This window comes from Emys orbicularis, chromosome 1 (genome assembly GCF_028017835.1).
Source record: "Emys orbicularis isolate rEmyOrb1 chromosome 1, rEmyOrb1.hap1, whole genome shotgun sequence".
NCBI lineage: Eukaryota > Metazoa > Chordata > Testudines > Emydidae > Emys > Emys orbicularis.
In genome coordinates, this window is record NC_088683.1 from 274,307,916 (window position 1) to 274,321,987 (window position 14,072).

At 41.5% G+C, this 14,072-nt stretch overlaps 1 protein-coding gene across 1 annotated transcript in view; it reads right to left on the reverse strand.

Annotated features, from left to right (window-relative positions):
* The window catches only part of GPC5 (glypican 5), a 1,023,394-nt gene that overhangs the window by 667,070 nt on the left and 342,252 nt on the right, over positions 1-14,072 (reverse strand). The window lies entirely within an intron of this gene.

A 14,072-nucleotide genomic window follows, 5' to 3' on the forward strand; every position in this document is an offset into this window, starting at 1 on the left:
GGTAGCATTATTAGATTTTCATCTGCCAAGAAGAGAGAACATGAAAAAAAATATGATGGTGAAAAAGAGCTTGATTTGTTTTATGTCATAGCCCCATCTCCAGATTTGTTGAAAACCCTGATCAACTGTAGATATGAACTTACAAGCTGCACTTGGTGCAGGCTCAATTTGCCCTATTTCAACTCAAGAGGGATTTCTGGGAATCAGTTGTCAAAGCTGGCAAGTTGCTGGAATACAATTTAAGAAAAAAGGCGTCTGAGTGTAAAATCACAGCAATCTGGAAAAACATATAAAATTATGTACATCACCTAAAATATTAATAAAGCATTCCTTAATTTCTATAAAAGATCCATGCAAATTAGACAAACAGATGTTTTGGATCAATTTTTCAAAAATATTACATTATCGCAAATTACTGCAGCCCAGTGTGGAAACCCTGATGCTACCCTAACAGAGGATTAGTTAATTGAGGCGATTAAGAATATGAAAGTGGGGAAAGCTCCCAGGCCAGATGGCTTCCCCACTGAGTTTTAGGGCCACTTCCTTGAACTCCTGTCTGACAAGATGCTTGAAATGTTTAATGATTCACTTCTAGAGACCATTCTTCCTCCTACGCTGAGGGAAGCCATAACATCAATTATTTCTAAACCAGGAAGTGATGCCACAATATGTTCCAATTAAAGGCCAACTTCATTTATTAATAGTGATGTCCAAATATTGGCAAAAGTTCTGGCAATGATACCGGAGAAGGTTTTGGCCTCCAACATACACCCAAATCAAGTCGGGTTTGTCAGACACCATCATGGCTTGGATAATCTTTAACAACTCATTGATATTATAACAGTGAAATATAACAGCACTGAACCACAAGCCATTATAAGCCTTAGATACAGAAAAGGCTTTTGATAGGATGGGCTGGCGGAATATGTTTTATACTCTAAAAATATGGATTTGGACCCCTGTATCTAGATCCAACTATTATATTTTCACCCAGCCTTTTGCATTACAACCAACAATGTGACCATGGATACCTTCAGTCTCTTGGGGAATACTAGACAATGGTATCGATTGTCTCCATTACTTTTTGATTTGGCTCTTGAGCCCCTGATGATAGCTATATCGGCTCATCCAGGTATCTGATGCATACAACTGGGTTCCATGGAGTATAAATTGATATTATATGCAGACAATGCCCTTTTGTATAGATCCAAGCCAGAAACCACAATTCCAGCCCTCTTATCACTAATTCAAAAATTCAGATTAATATTTGGTTACAAAATACATTGGGAAAATCAGAACTATTGACAAGGAATTGGGCTTTCTCTCAATAGAATTCCCAAAGGTGAACTGATGCAAAGTACCTAGGTATAAAAGTACCAAGTAATATTAAAACTAGCGAAGATAAATGTAAATCCTGTACTCTCTCCAATAGTTAGTGATGCAAAGAGAGGGCATCCTCTCTCCCTGAGCCTGTGGGGAAGGGTTAACACATTAAAATTAATATTCTGCCTATATAATGTCCTCTATATTCTAAGGGGCCCGCCTCTATATAACCTTCCATCCTACCTCTACATATCCCTCTGACTTATTTTAGAAAATTTAATAGCATTATTAGACCCTTACTGTGGGGCCCTGGTCAACAACCATGACTATCATTTAAAAAACTCAAACTCCTTATAGGCAAAGGGTTCTGTTGGTCTCTTCATTTCCTTTTTATGTCTGATGGAGAAAAATAAGGTTGTGACTGGGCAACGGGTCTGAGCCCTTCTAGCTAAAAGGTACCAATTTCGTCCTCACTGTCATGCAAAATCACCTATCTAGGGTAACCCAGACTTGCAAATTGGGAACAAATTTGGGCAGCAAATGGATTTCTCAATTAGTCAGCAATGAGGACTCTGTCCCTTTCTTAATGCTAAAGCAACATTATGACTTGCCACCCTCAGTGGAGTGCTGGTACTTCCAATTGCAACACTTGATAACATATCAGTGTGGTCTCGTTGCTCTTGAACTCCAAAAGTGCATAGAGTTACTGGGAACCGTAGGGCTTGTCTACATGAGGGAACTTGGAAAGGGAAATGCTTGTAATGCACTTGCCCATTTCCAGTGATGTGAAGGCCTCTATACTGGATCCATTTGCTCATGGCACTGTGTTAGGCACAAAATCAATAAGATAAACAGTTCTTTAAAGATGAGAGAATTGAAACTTCAGTACCAGACTCCATTAACCTGGGCTGATCTAGTCAAGGGGCTCTCCCTAGTCAAAGGTATCAGATCCTTGTGCTGGCCAGGTCTCAGCCAACTGGATCCTTCTTTGGAGGTTATGTTCGAAAGTCTCTCCTTGGCAGTCCCTCATGCTTCACTACCAAATCCTAGCTTTGCAGCCCCAGATTCATACTTGTCTGCTGGATTGAGATGAGGCTTTAGTGAACCCAAACCAGAACTCAGCTGCTGAATCCAAATGCAGGTTTAGTAATCTTGGATCTGTACTTGGCTGCTGGATCCAGATCTGGCTGTACAGATCCAGATCCTTCACTAGCTTGAGCCAGAGGTTAAAGACCCTTTATTGTCACCAGGGCTGTCCAACATGGAAAGATCCAGGCACCTTGATGGTGAGTAGATCCTTAAGTCTGTGCAGGATTTACAACCAGACAGAATTAATTGACCAGGCCTGAAGAGCTTCCTTCATCTGCTGGAGTCTCTGACACTGGATATGCCCATTGTCATGATTCATCAGCTGGGCACAAGGAGTCTTCCCTATTAGTTGGATCGTGAGGCAGCCTTCCTGCTCCCACAAGTCTGAACAAACTGTGCTATACAGTCATCTCCTCTTCCTTTATTTTCCTTTAAAAATTTGACTAAAAATCTACCTATAAATAAAACTTGGCCCTAAAGGACAGAAAGTTAAAATGCAACAAGAGAAGCACTGAGAACATTGCAATCCAAGCTTGCTACACCTTCAGTGCTTCAACAGAACTGAAGGCCAGTTGGAGGCACTCCTTTTATAGCCTTGAGATGGAGACGGAGGGTGTCACCAATGGAAACTGCTCTCTAGAAGATTCAGGTGGCTTGTGGCATAGATGCCTTGATCCCACAAGTGGAAATGTGCAGAGGCCACTCAAAGAAGTCTAACTTTGGGCTATTGTATAGCACAGAAAGAGAGAGAGAGACCTCCTGCAGTATTTTATCCTACAGTGAAGTCTCAATGTATGACATTACAATAATTTTTTGGCAACAGACTGACATCAAACACAAGATTAGAGCCAGTTCCTCATCTGCTATGAATCAGTGTAGCTCTGTTGACTTCATTTGTTGCATTTGAAATTCATTTAACTTCAACTAAGCAGCGCTGATTTACACTAGATAAGGATCTCCCCTATGATTTCATTGAAGGATCAAGCAGAAGGTGCTGAACTTTGAGAGATATCTCCTGTTAAACACAACCGCAAACGCTGGAATTTTCAAAGGAACAAAAAGGAATTAGGCACCCAATTTCCATTCAAATTCAATGGAAGTTGGATGCCTAACTTCCTTAGGCTCTTTTGAGAATCCCACCCAAAGAAGATAGTATAAATGAGTAGCCAAATGAAAAAATAAATAAATGATCTATTTGTTCAAATTTTCTGTAACATGAAAGATTCCCCCTTACTATCACTGCTACAGAATAGCAAGATGCACTATAGTCCATTTTGATAGCACAACACTACAATATGGTCTTTTCTTTCACAAATTGGATTTTCCTTTTCTCGGGTTCTGATTTGGAAAAGCAGGCTTGTTTTGTTCAGCTCTTCAGTCTAATTGAGTTCTAAATTACTTCATAATTTAGACTGTTAGTATTCACAAGTTACAAAGCAAGCACCTGGATTTATATAGTTATAGTGTGTTTAAGAGTGATATGTCAGCATAGTGCATCTACTTAATTTCAGTTTATTTAAAGCTTGGGACACTTTCAAATAAGCTCTAGCCCAGCTCATTTGCTTTTATGATTGTCAATAATTACTATTTCACATATGACATTTCTAACATCTTCATCACTGTTGGACCCTTACATACTGTAGGTAACTGTTAATTAAGAAATTAACAATTGCCTCAATACTAATGAAAAGTAAACATATGCAGGAACAAATGAGTCAAAGTGTTTAATGGTACAAATTCTAATTAAGAAACTGAATAAATCAAAGAACCACCATAACCATCAAAAGTGGTAGTGGTAGGTGCTTAAACAGGTGTGTTGACTGTTTTCGCCATTCTATAGGCATTTTTAACTTTGAAAATGATATTAACGCAAATTAAGCTTTAGAAAACAAACTTTCCAGCCTCATCAAAATATTTTTAAATTCCATTTTCAAAAACAGTAATTTTATTGCTTTCAGCACAGAATGCAAATTAAGCACTTCAACTGCTTCCTACCAATCCAAAACATGCTTTAAAGAAAACCAAGAATTTTTCAATTACAGAATGTTTTCAGGTCTGTAAGCTGGTATAAATTTGGTTGAAACAACTGATTCCAAACACATTCAGTAAATTTATGGACAAATATAGAATATGAAAACTAACTGACTGAAAATTTTTAACTGTCTTGTTTGTTGCTTTAGTTTAGAAGTAATTTCCCATAATCCTTACATATAACCAATTTCTAATTTTAAAAAGAAGAGGAAGTTACGTTGTGCAGTAACAATGGTTCTTCGAGATGCATGACCCTATCGGTGCTCCACTATAGGTGTATCTGTGCCCCTGTGCTTCTAATAGGAAATTTTAGGTAGAAGTGTCTGCTGAGCCCGCACATGTGCTCTCCCTCCCTCATGGTCTGCCTCGGGGCTATCTAGCAATATGCGGGCAAACCTCCCTCAGTTCCTTCTCTACCACAGAGCCCCTTATGGAAAACTCCAAAGTAGAGCGGAAGAGGGCAGGTTGTGGAGCACCCATAGGGACACATATCTCGAAGAACCATTGTTACTGCACAAGGTGAGTAACTTCCTCTTCTTCGAATAGTGTCCCAATGGGTGCTCCACTGTAGGTGACTTCACAGCAGTATCCCCCATGGAGGGCTGGAACTTCAGAGTGGAGTCTGTTACTACAGACAGTACTGAGAAGTCAAAGATGGCATCAGAGTCTGAACATAAGAACATAAGAATGGCCATTCTGGGTCAGACCAAAGGTCCATCCAGCCCAGTATCCTGTCTACCAACAGTGGCCAATGCCAGGTGTCCCAGAGGGAGTGAACCTAACAGATAGTGATCAAGTGATCTCTCTCCTGCCATCCCTCTCCACCCTCTGACAAACAGAGGCTAGGAACACCATTCCTTACCCATCCTGGCTAATAGCCATTAATGGACTTAACCTCCATGAATTTATCTAGTTCTCTTTTAAACCCTGTTATAGTCCTAGTCTTCACAACCTCCTCAGGCAAGGAGTTCCACAGGTTGACCAGGCGCTGTGTGAAGGAGAACTTCCTTTTATTTGTTTTAAACCTGCTGCCCGTTAATTTCATTTGGTGGCCCCTAGTTCTTATATTATGGGAACAAGTAAATACTTTTTCTTTATTCACTTTGTCCACACCACTAATGATTTTATATACCTCTATCATATCCCCCCTTAGTCTCCTCTTTTCCAAGCTGAAAAGTCCTAGCCTTTTTAAACTCTCCTCATATGAGACCCGTTCCAAACCCCTATTCATTTTAGTTGCCCTTATCTGAACCTTTTCTAATGCCAGTATATCTTTTTTGAGATGAGGAGACCATATCTGTATGCAGCATTCAAGATGTGGGCATTCCATGGATTTATATAAGGGCAATAAGATATTTTCCTTCTTATTCTCTATCCCTTTTTTAATGATTCCTAACATCCTGTTTGCTTTTTTGACTGCCACTGCACAATGCGTGGGTGACTTCAGAGAACTATCCACGATGACTCCAAGATCTCTTTCCTGATTAGTTGTAGCTCCCATCATTTTGTATGTATAGTTGGGGTTATTTTTTCCAATGTGCATTACTTTACATTTATCCACATTAAATTTCATTTGCCATTTTGTTGCCCAATCACTTAGTTTTGTGAGATCTTTTTGAAGTTCTTTACAGTCTGCTTTCGTCTTAACTATCTTGAGCAGTTTAGTGTCATCTGCAAACTTTGCCACCTCACTGTTTACCCCTTTCTCCAGATCATTGATGAATAAGTTGAATAGGATTGGTCCTAGGACTGACCCTTGGGGAACGCCACTAGTTACCCCTCTCCATTCTGAAAATGTACCATTTATTCCTCCCCTTTGTTCCCTGTCTTTTAACCAGTTCTCAATCCATGAAAGGATCTTCCCTCTTATCCTTATCCCAACTTAATTTACGTAAGAGACTTTGGTGAGGGACCTTGTCAAAGGCTTTCTGGAAATCTAAGTACACTATGTCCACTGGATCCCCCTTGTCCACATGTTTGTTGACCCCTTCAAAGAACTCTAATAGATTAGTAAACATGATTTCCCTTTACAAAAACCATGTTGACTTTTGCCCAACAATTTATGTTCTTCTATGTGTCTCACAATTTTATTCTTTACTATTGTTTCAACTAATTTGCCTGGTACTGACGTAATTGCCGGGATTACCTCTAGAGCCCTTTTTAAATATTGGTGTTATATTAGTCATTGGGTACAGAAGCTGATTTAAAGGACAGGTTACAAACCATAGTTAATAGTTGTGCAATTTCATATTTGAGTTCTTTCAGAACTCTTGGGTGAATGCCATCTGGTCCCGGTGACTTGTTACTGTTAAGTTTATCAATTAATTCCAAAACCTCCTCTAATGACACTTCAATCTGTGACAATTCCTCAGATTTGTCACCTACAAAGGCTCAGGTTTGGGAATCTCCCTAACATCCTCAGCCATGAAGACTGAAGCAAAAAATTAATTTATTTTCTCCGCAATGACTTTATCGTCTTTAAGTGCTCCTTTTGTATCTCGATCGTCCAGGGACCCCACTGGTTGTTTAGCACTGAACCTCCAGTGGTCACCTAATGTTCTGCAAAAGTGTGGGCAGTGGCCCAAGTTGCTGCTCTGCAGATTTCTGAGATAGGGACATCTTTAAGGAATGTGACTGAGGTAGAAATTGACTTCATGGAGTGTGTATGGATTCTGGATGAAGGCAACAGATTGCACCCTTGATAAGAGTGATTAATGCAACCCAAAACCCATCTGGATAGTCTCTGAGACGATATCATGGATATTTCCTCGAATGAAAGGAAGAGTATAGGGGACTTCCTGAAGCCCTTAATCCTGTCCAAGTAGAATGCTAGGGCTCTAACATCTAGCATATGTAGAATCACCTTCCTGTTGTCACGATGTGGTTTTGGGAGAAGAAAAAACCAGAAAGATGGATCTGTTGATTCGTACGGAAAGTGGAGGCAACTTTAGGGAGGAACTTGGGATATGGCCTCACAGTTAATTTGTCTTTAAAAAAGACTCGGAATGGTGGATGTGCCTTTAGGGCCACTATTTCTACTATGCGCCTAGATGAGGTGATGGCAATTAGAAATGCTGTCTTCATGGACAAGTGTAAGAGAGAACAAGTTGCCATGGGCTCAAAGGGAGGACTAGTCAAAGCTCTCAGAAGTAGTTTAAATCCCACGTTGGAGCGGGTGGTCTCACATTCAGGAAGAGATTCCCAATGCCCATAAGGAACCTATGCTTCCGTGGGTAAGCAAACACCGAGTATCCATCTACCTGACAGCGGAAAGCCGTTATGGCCGCTAGATGTACCTTAAGGGAGCTGAGTAAGAGTTTTGACCTCTTAAGATCTAAAATATAGTCTAAAATCAGAGGGAGGGAAGACGAGGTAGGGTCTGTGTGTTTAGAATGACACCAAACTTGAAATTGTTTCCATTTTTGTAGGTAAGTAAGTTGAGTGGCTGACTTTCAGCTGTGCAGCAGCAGCATGTCTTTCACCTCATCAGAGCATTCTACCTCTAAGTCTTGGAACCAAGAAGGAGACAAGCCTGGAAACAGAGGACCCGAAGGTTGGGGCGAAGGATCAGGCAGGGAATGGGCTGAAGAGGAATCGGAGGACATATTGCCATCTGAGTTAGGTAAGGGAACTAGACTTGCCTTGGCCAGGAGGGGGCAATCAGAATAACTTTCACTTTGTCTCGTCGAATTTTCAACAGAACCTTGGATAGAAGAGAAGATGGGGGAAAAGCATACAAGAGATTCCTGTCCTATGGGATGATGAATGTTTCCCCAGGCCGCGTTGGAGCGATAATGAGGACATTTCTTGTTCTGGTAAGTGGTGAAGAGATCTGTAATCAGGGTTCCCCAAAGGGAGAATATATCTCGAAGCTCCTCTGAGTTCAGTTCCCATTTGTGGTCGTGAGAAAAGTTCTGACAGAGATTGTCAGCTGTCATGTTCTGTATCCCTGATAGACAGCTGAGATGAACACATTGTGATGGATGTACCAATTCCAAAGTTTCAGTACTTCAATGCAGAGGGAGGGAGATCTGGTGCCTCCCTAGCAATTTATGTAAAACACACAGGTCATATTGTCCATCATGACCTGTGGGTGGGTGTTCTTGATGAAAGGCAGAAAATGTGCACAGGCATTCCTGGTGGCCCTTAGCTCCAAAAGATTGAATGGAAGGTCACTTCTGTGAAAGACCACTTGTCTTGAACCTTGTAGCCATGTAGGAGTGCTCCCCAAACTATTAGGGAAACATCAGTTGTTAGAGTCAGCGTTGGTGGTGGTTGCACAAATAGAATGCCTGCACGGACATTTGATGGTTCTTTCCACCAGGGAGTGCATTACTGCAGAGGGCAGTAATAGCAGTTTGGTTAGACTGTTGCTGTTCGGGGAATAGACAGAAGTAAGTCACATTTGAAGACACCTCATGAACATCCAGGCGTTTGGGGTGACGAAGGTGCATGCTGCAATATGCAACTGCAGGGAGTTCCTGGCTGATGTTTGAGGGATGGCCTGGATTGTCTCTATGAGACCTGTAAGGGCGGTGAGTCTGTGTAGCAGGAGGAACGCTCTTGCTTGTACTGCATCGAGGTTGTGTGGTGTCCTGAAACAAGGGAGCCCCGAGGAGGAGTTGTCTAGGTAGGGGTAGATCACAATGTTTGCAGGTGCGCTACTACAACACAGAGAACCTTGGAGAATACCCTGGGTGCGGATGAAAGGCCCAAATGGGAGCACCCTATACAAATAATGGTCCTGCCCAAAGATAAATCATAGGCATCTCCTGTGCGACGGTCGTTTCAAGATGTGGAAATAGGCATCTTGTAGGTAGGTTGAGGGCTGAAAAAAATCTCCTTGCTCTAGAGCTGGAATAATGGTTGCTAGCATTGCCATCTTGAACTTCTGCATCTTCACATATTTGCTTAATGCCCTTAGATCTAGACTGGACCTGCAAGCTCCCTTTGCCGCTGTGATAAGAAAGTAACATGAGTAAACACCCATTGCTCCTGAGTTATGCTGGAACTGGTTCTATGGCCCCTAGGCATAATAGATTATCTATTTCCTGGCAAAGTAGATCTTGTGAGAAGGATCCCTGAAGAGGGATGGGGAAGAAGGGTGGGAATGGGAAGGGACGTGAATTGAATGGTGTAACCCTTCGAAATAATTTCCAAGACCCATCTGTCAGAGGTGATTTTCTCCCAACTGCTGTAAAAGACCAGTTGATTTCTGAAGGGGTATGTCAGGTGTGTAGATGCCAGTTGATGTTGCAAGGTGTAATTGTTCGGGTCCTCGACAAACCCATAAAAAGTGCTTAGAAGAGGCAGTCTGAGAAGTTATGGATTAGAGTGCTAACTGCTTCCACTTTTGAACCCTGGGCCTCTTACGCTGTAGCTTGTAAAAGCTCTGCGACAGTTGGTATTGAGGAGGTTATGGCCTGTGCTTTGGCTGAGAGCTAAATCTTCACTTCTGTTCCACAGAGTAGATTCCCAGGAAGTGTAATGTGATCTGGGAATCCTTCAAGGTGTGGAGAGAAGAGTCTATCTTCTCCAGAAAGAGCTTAAGCCCTTCAAACAGGAGATCTTCCACTGTCGTCTGCAGCTCTTTGGGCAACCCAGAAAGATGTAGCCAAGAAGCCTGCCTCATTACCACTGCTGTGGAGACCAAGCAGACCACTGCATCAGTTGCATCCAGTGCTGTCTGTAGCACTGTTCTGGCTACTAACTGGCCCTCTCTGACAACTGCCTGAAACTGCTCCTTTTGTGTCTCCAATAAATGTTCCAGAAATGCACTAAGTTTCCCATAATTAATAAGATCATATTTGGCCATGACAGGTTCATAGTTTACTACTCTAAACTGCAATGTGGTCAATGAATACACCTTCTTCCCAAAGAGATCTAGCTTTTTCCAATCCTGATCATATGGGCTCAGCTTGGCATTATGTTGCTTGCCTCGTGCATTAACCACATCCATGATGGAGTTGGGTTGTGGATGTTGAAACACAAAGTCTGCCTCTTTGGGAGGGATGTAGTATTTTTTTATTGGCTATCTTGCAGGTTGGTGTAATGGAGGTTGTTGTCTACCAGGTGATTTTGGCAGGATCTAGAATCATTTCATTAATTGGGAGGGCAATTCTGAACGAGGAGGAGGTGTGCAGAATATCCACCAGCTTGTCATGTGTATCTGCCACCTCCTGTAGGGGAATCTGCAGCTCATCCGCCACCCTCTTAGTAAGGTCTTGGAAGTTCTTGAAATCATCAACTAGTGATAGAGAGGGGAAGGGCATTAAAGCCTCATCTGGCAAAGACGAGGAGAAGTTTGCTAGAGGGGTAGCTTCCCCTTCAAGCCTTTCCTCCTGTTACTCAAAAGTTTCCTCCTCTCATTCAGGGGCTCTGGACAGCGCCTGGCATCTCTAGGTAGTGCGGCATAGCTCATAGCAGAGGGACTCTGATGCTTCTGGGTACCACGCTTCGGAGCCGCTGGTAGCAAGGTGGCTGATCACACTCGGAAAACCCTCTGGCTGGCCAATGATTCAGTTTGGGGGCTTGGAACTCTTTTTCTAGAGCCTTTGCAGGGGGAATCTGCTGGCCTTTTCTGTGACTCAACCCCCTTTGAAGTTGAAGGCTCTGGGGATGATCCAAGGTCAGCACCAGTGTCCCCTTCACTTCAGCTCCCGGTTCTTGTGAGACCTTGGCTTTAGCTGGTAGCAGAGGGAGCACTTCCCAGACACCGGACACAGTGAGAGTGTCTGTCCATTACAGGAATTGTCTCCTTGCAGGAGAGGCACCTCTTGAAGCTGGAGGGAACTGGGCATGCCTGGGCGGTGGGAGGGGGGAGGGAGGCTATCACCCTCTCCGCATGAGGAATGCAGAAGAAAGTTCTTCTTTTCTCTTAAACTGAAAGAATTTAGCAAGTCTTCAAAATGCCCCTGGGAGGGGTGGCAATTTCCCCAGGAAAGGCAGGAAACAAGCTGAACAAGCTTTTTCTTCTTTTCTTTTTTCTTTTTCATTCCAACAGCATAAAAAGGAAACACTAACTATTAAGGAGAACAAAAGAATCAACAACTCCTACTTATGCTAATGACACAGATAAGGAAGTGACAACTGCTTGCTCAGTTCCAGATCAAAGGCGGTTGAGAAGGAACTGCAGGGGGTTCACCCATGCAGTGCTAGACAACCTTGAGGCAGACCAGGAGGGAGGGAAAGCACATGTGGGGGCTCAACAGACAGTGTTATCTAAAATCTATTAGAGGCACAGGGGTACAGACACACCTATAGTGGAGCACTTATCAAGACACTACTCGAAGAAGAAAATAATACATCTAAAGTAGTCTATGTATTTTTGATCAGCTAACATAGCTGCCTTATTAAAGGAAATAATGGCAGTCAGCCTATGGGCTTGTCTATGCTTGGAAATTTTCTGAAATCACTATTCTGGAATAGTTATTTGCGTATAAACCCTGTGTGGACACTCTTATTTGGAAGCGGATTAAGCTAAACCAGGAAAAGGCAATCTTAGTCCAGAATAAGAGTGTCCACATGAAATGTTATACTGAAATAGCAATTCCAGAAAAAATATACTCAAGTGTACATGATCGATTAGGTGCTTTGTACTGCACAGTAACCATCATCCTAGTAATTTCTATTGTGTGCCATTCTAGGCCTTGTCTACACTACCAGGGTAAGTCGACCTAAATTACACTACTCCAGCTACGTGAATATTGTAACTGGAGTCGAGGTAGTTTAGGTTGACTTACTGCAGTGTCTTCACTGTGCTGTCATCCGTCGACTTACCTTACTCCTCTTGGGGAGCTAGAGTACCAGAGTCAACCAGAGAGCCCTCTGCCATCAATTTAGCAGGTCTTCACTAGACCTGCTAAATCAACACCCCCTGCATCGATTGCAGCAGTGTCAATCTCCCAGATAGTGAAGACAAGCCCTTAGACACACTCAGATACAGACATACACACACAACCAAACAAACAAAAATCCACCATGAAGAGAACCCATTAATCCTAAAATTATCCATCACCTCAATTTGTACAACTATGCTCCTAAGGAAATTATTTTAAAAAACAAAGACAATGCAACTTTTATTGAAGCAGTAGTATAACTACCTAGTTCATTGAAGGAAATAGCATATTCCAAAGGTGCTGAAAATTCATGCTTTGAGGATTGTTTCTGGCACAGTGAATAAATTCTAATCACACGTAATGCTAATGCAAAAGCACAGTTGTGACAACTTTCAAATGTTACCAATTTAACTGGATCTTCATAGCTCATTAGGGTTGCCTAGTTTCAAACTATGTTTATATTAAACGTCTCAGAAGAAACAGTTGGCTTTGCTTTAGGTCTTCCCTTGTACAATTTCTTTTTCTGAATGAGATAAACTATATTAGCTCACAGAATTCTTAAAAAATTCTACCTGTATACCACCAGAAGCTAGAGTATATTCCCTTATCAACTCTCACAGAGAACGTTATTTATTCTTATGATCAACATTATTTCCATACACTATATGGTAAAGTTTGGGGAATTACACTTAGTTTTATCAGCTTGACAATCCAAACAGGTAAGCTGAATTTGAAGAATTCTTTTTACTAGAAAGGTATCATAAAAACTAGTGGTTTTGACAACTAATTCCGACTGCTACATCAGTTCCTTTGCTATCTCTATGTATGTTTCTCAGAAGTACATTCCTGAATTCTGGCCACAGATTCAGCTGTTCATACACAGCAGAGGATCAGGATAAGCTAGAAAAAGCAGGCCTCTTTGCAAAATGAGCCCCACAAAGAGCAAGACAATTGGCCCTGGGTGATGGCAGTATTCTGTCAATATCTAGACTTCGCGCTAGTGAAAACAAGGTATGTCAAACATCTAATACAGTCATCTCAGAAAAAGAGGGGAAATTTATTGGCCACACAGTTCCCTTCCCTTCACCCTAGCAATCTTTGAGTTCCTATGCTGCAAAGGAAAGAAGAAATCAAGAGGAAAATAACATAAATTTACAATGCACATTAAAAATGTGTTTTAGTAATTGTGGGCTCCACTGTAGGAAAAAACTAAGGTTGAGCTTTGAGACAATTAGTTCACTTAAACTAGGTGATTTGGATAAATAACATGTTAAAGATTGAGAAAATATTTTTACTATATTAGAAAGTAACTAAACATCAGACAGCTACAAATCTAAACTGGGTACAACATCATCTCATTCTTCTTACAATCTTCTCTAAATCTTTTTACAACTTTAATAATTCTACTGTACCTTTAGTTAACGGTGTGATGAAATTGAGATATATTAATTAGCATAAACAAGTACTTAAGCATTTATGGAGGATAGCTGGGGAAAAAAGCAAATATCCTGGGAAAACAATACAAAGAACTTGAAGATATAAAATTGTCAAGCCTAATTAGTCTCACACAAGGCAGTCTGCTTCCTGTCTAGGATACTAAAAATATTTCTTTCTTGAAATAAGCAAAAAGGCCATAAAAACAAAGGTCAAACAACCATGCCATTATTTAGGACAGCAAGCCTTGGAGACACAAATCTGACATCTCGGATTTTCTTCAACATGATGCTCCAGCATACAGGCAACCCAAAGGAGCCCCTGGAGACATGGAGATTACCTGATAATTTCAGGACT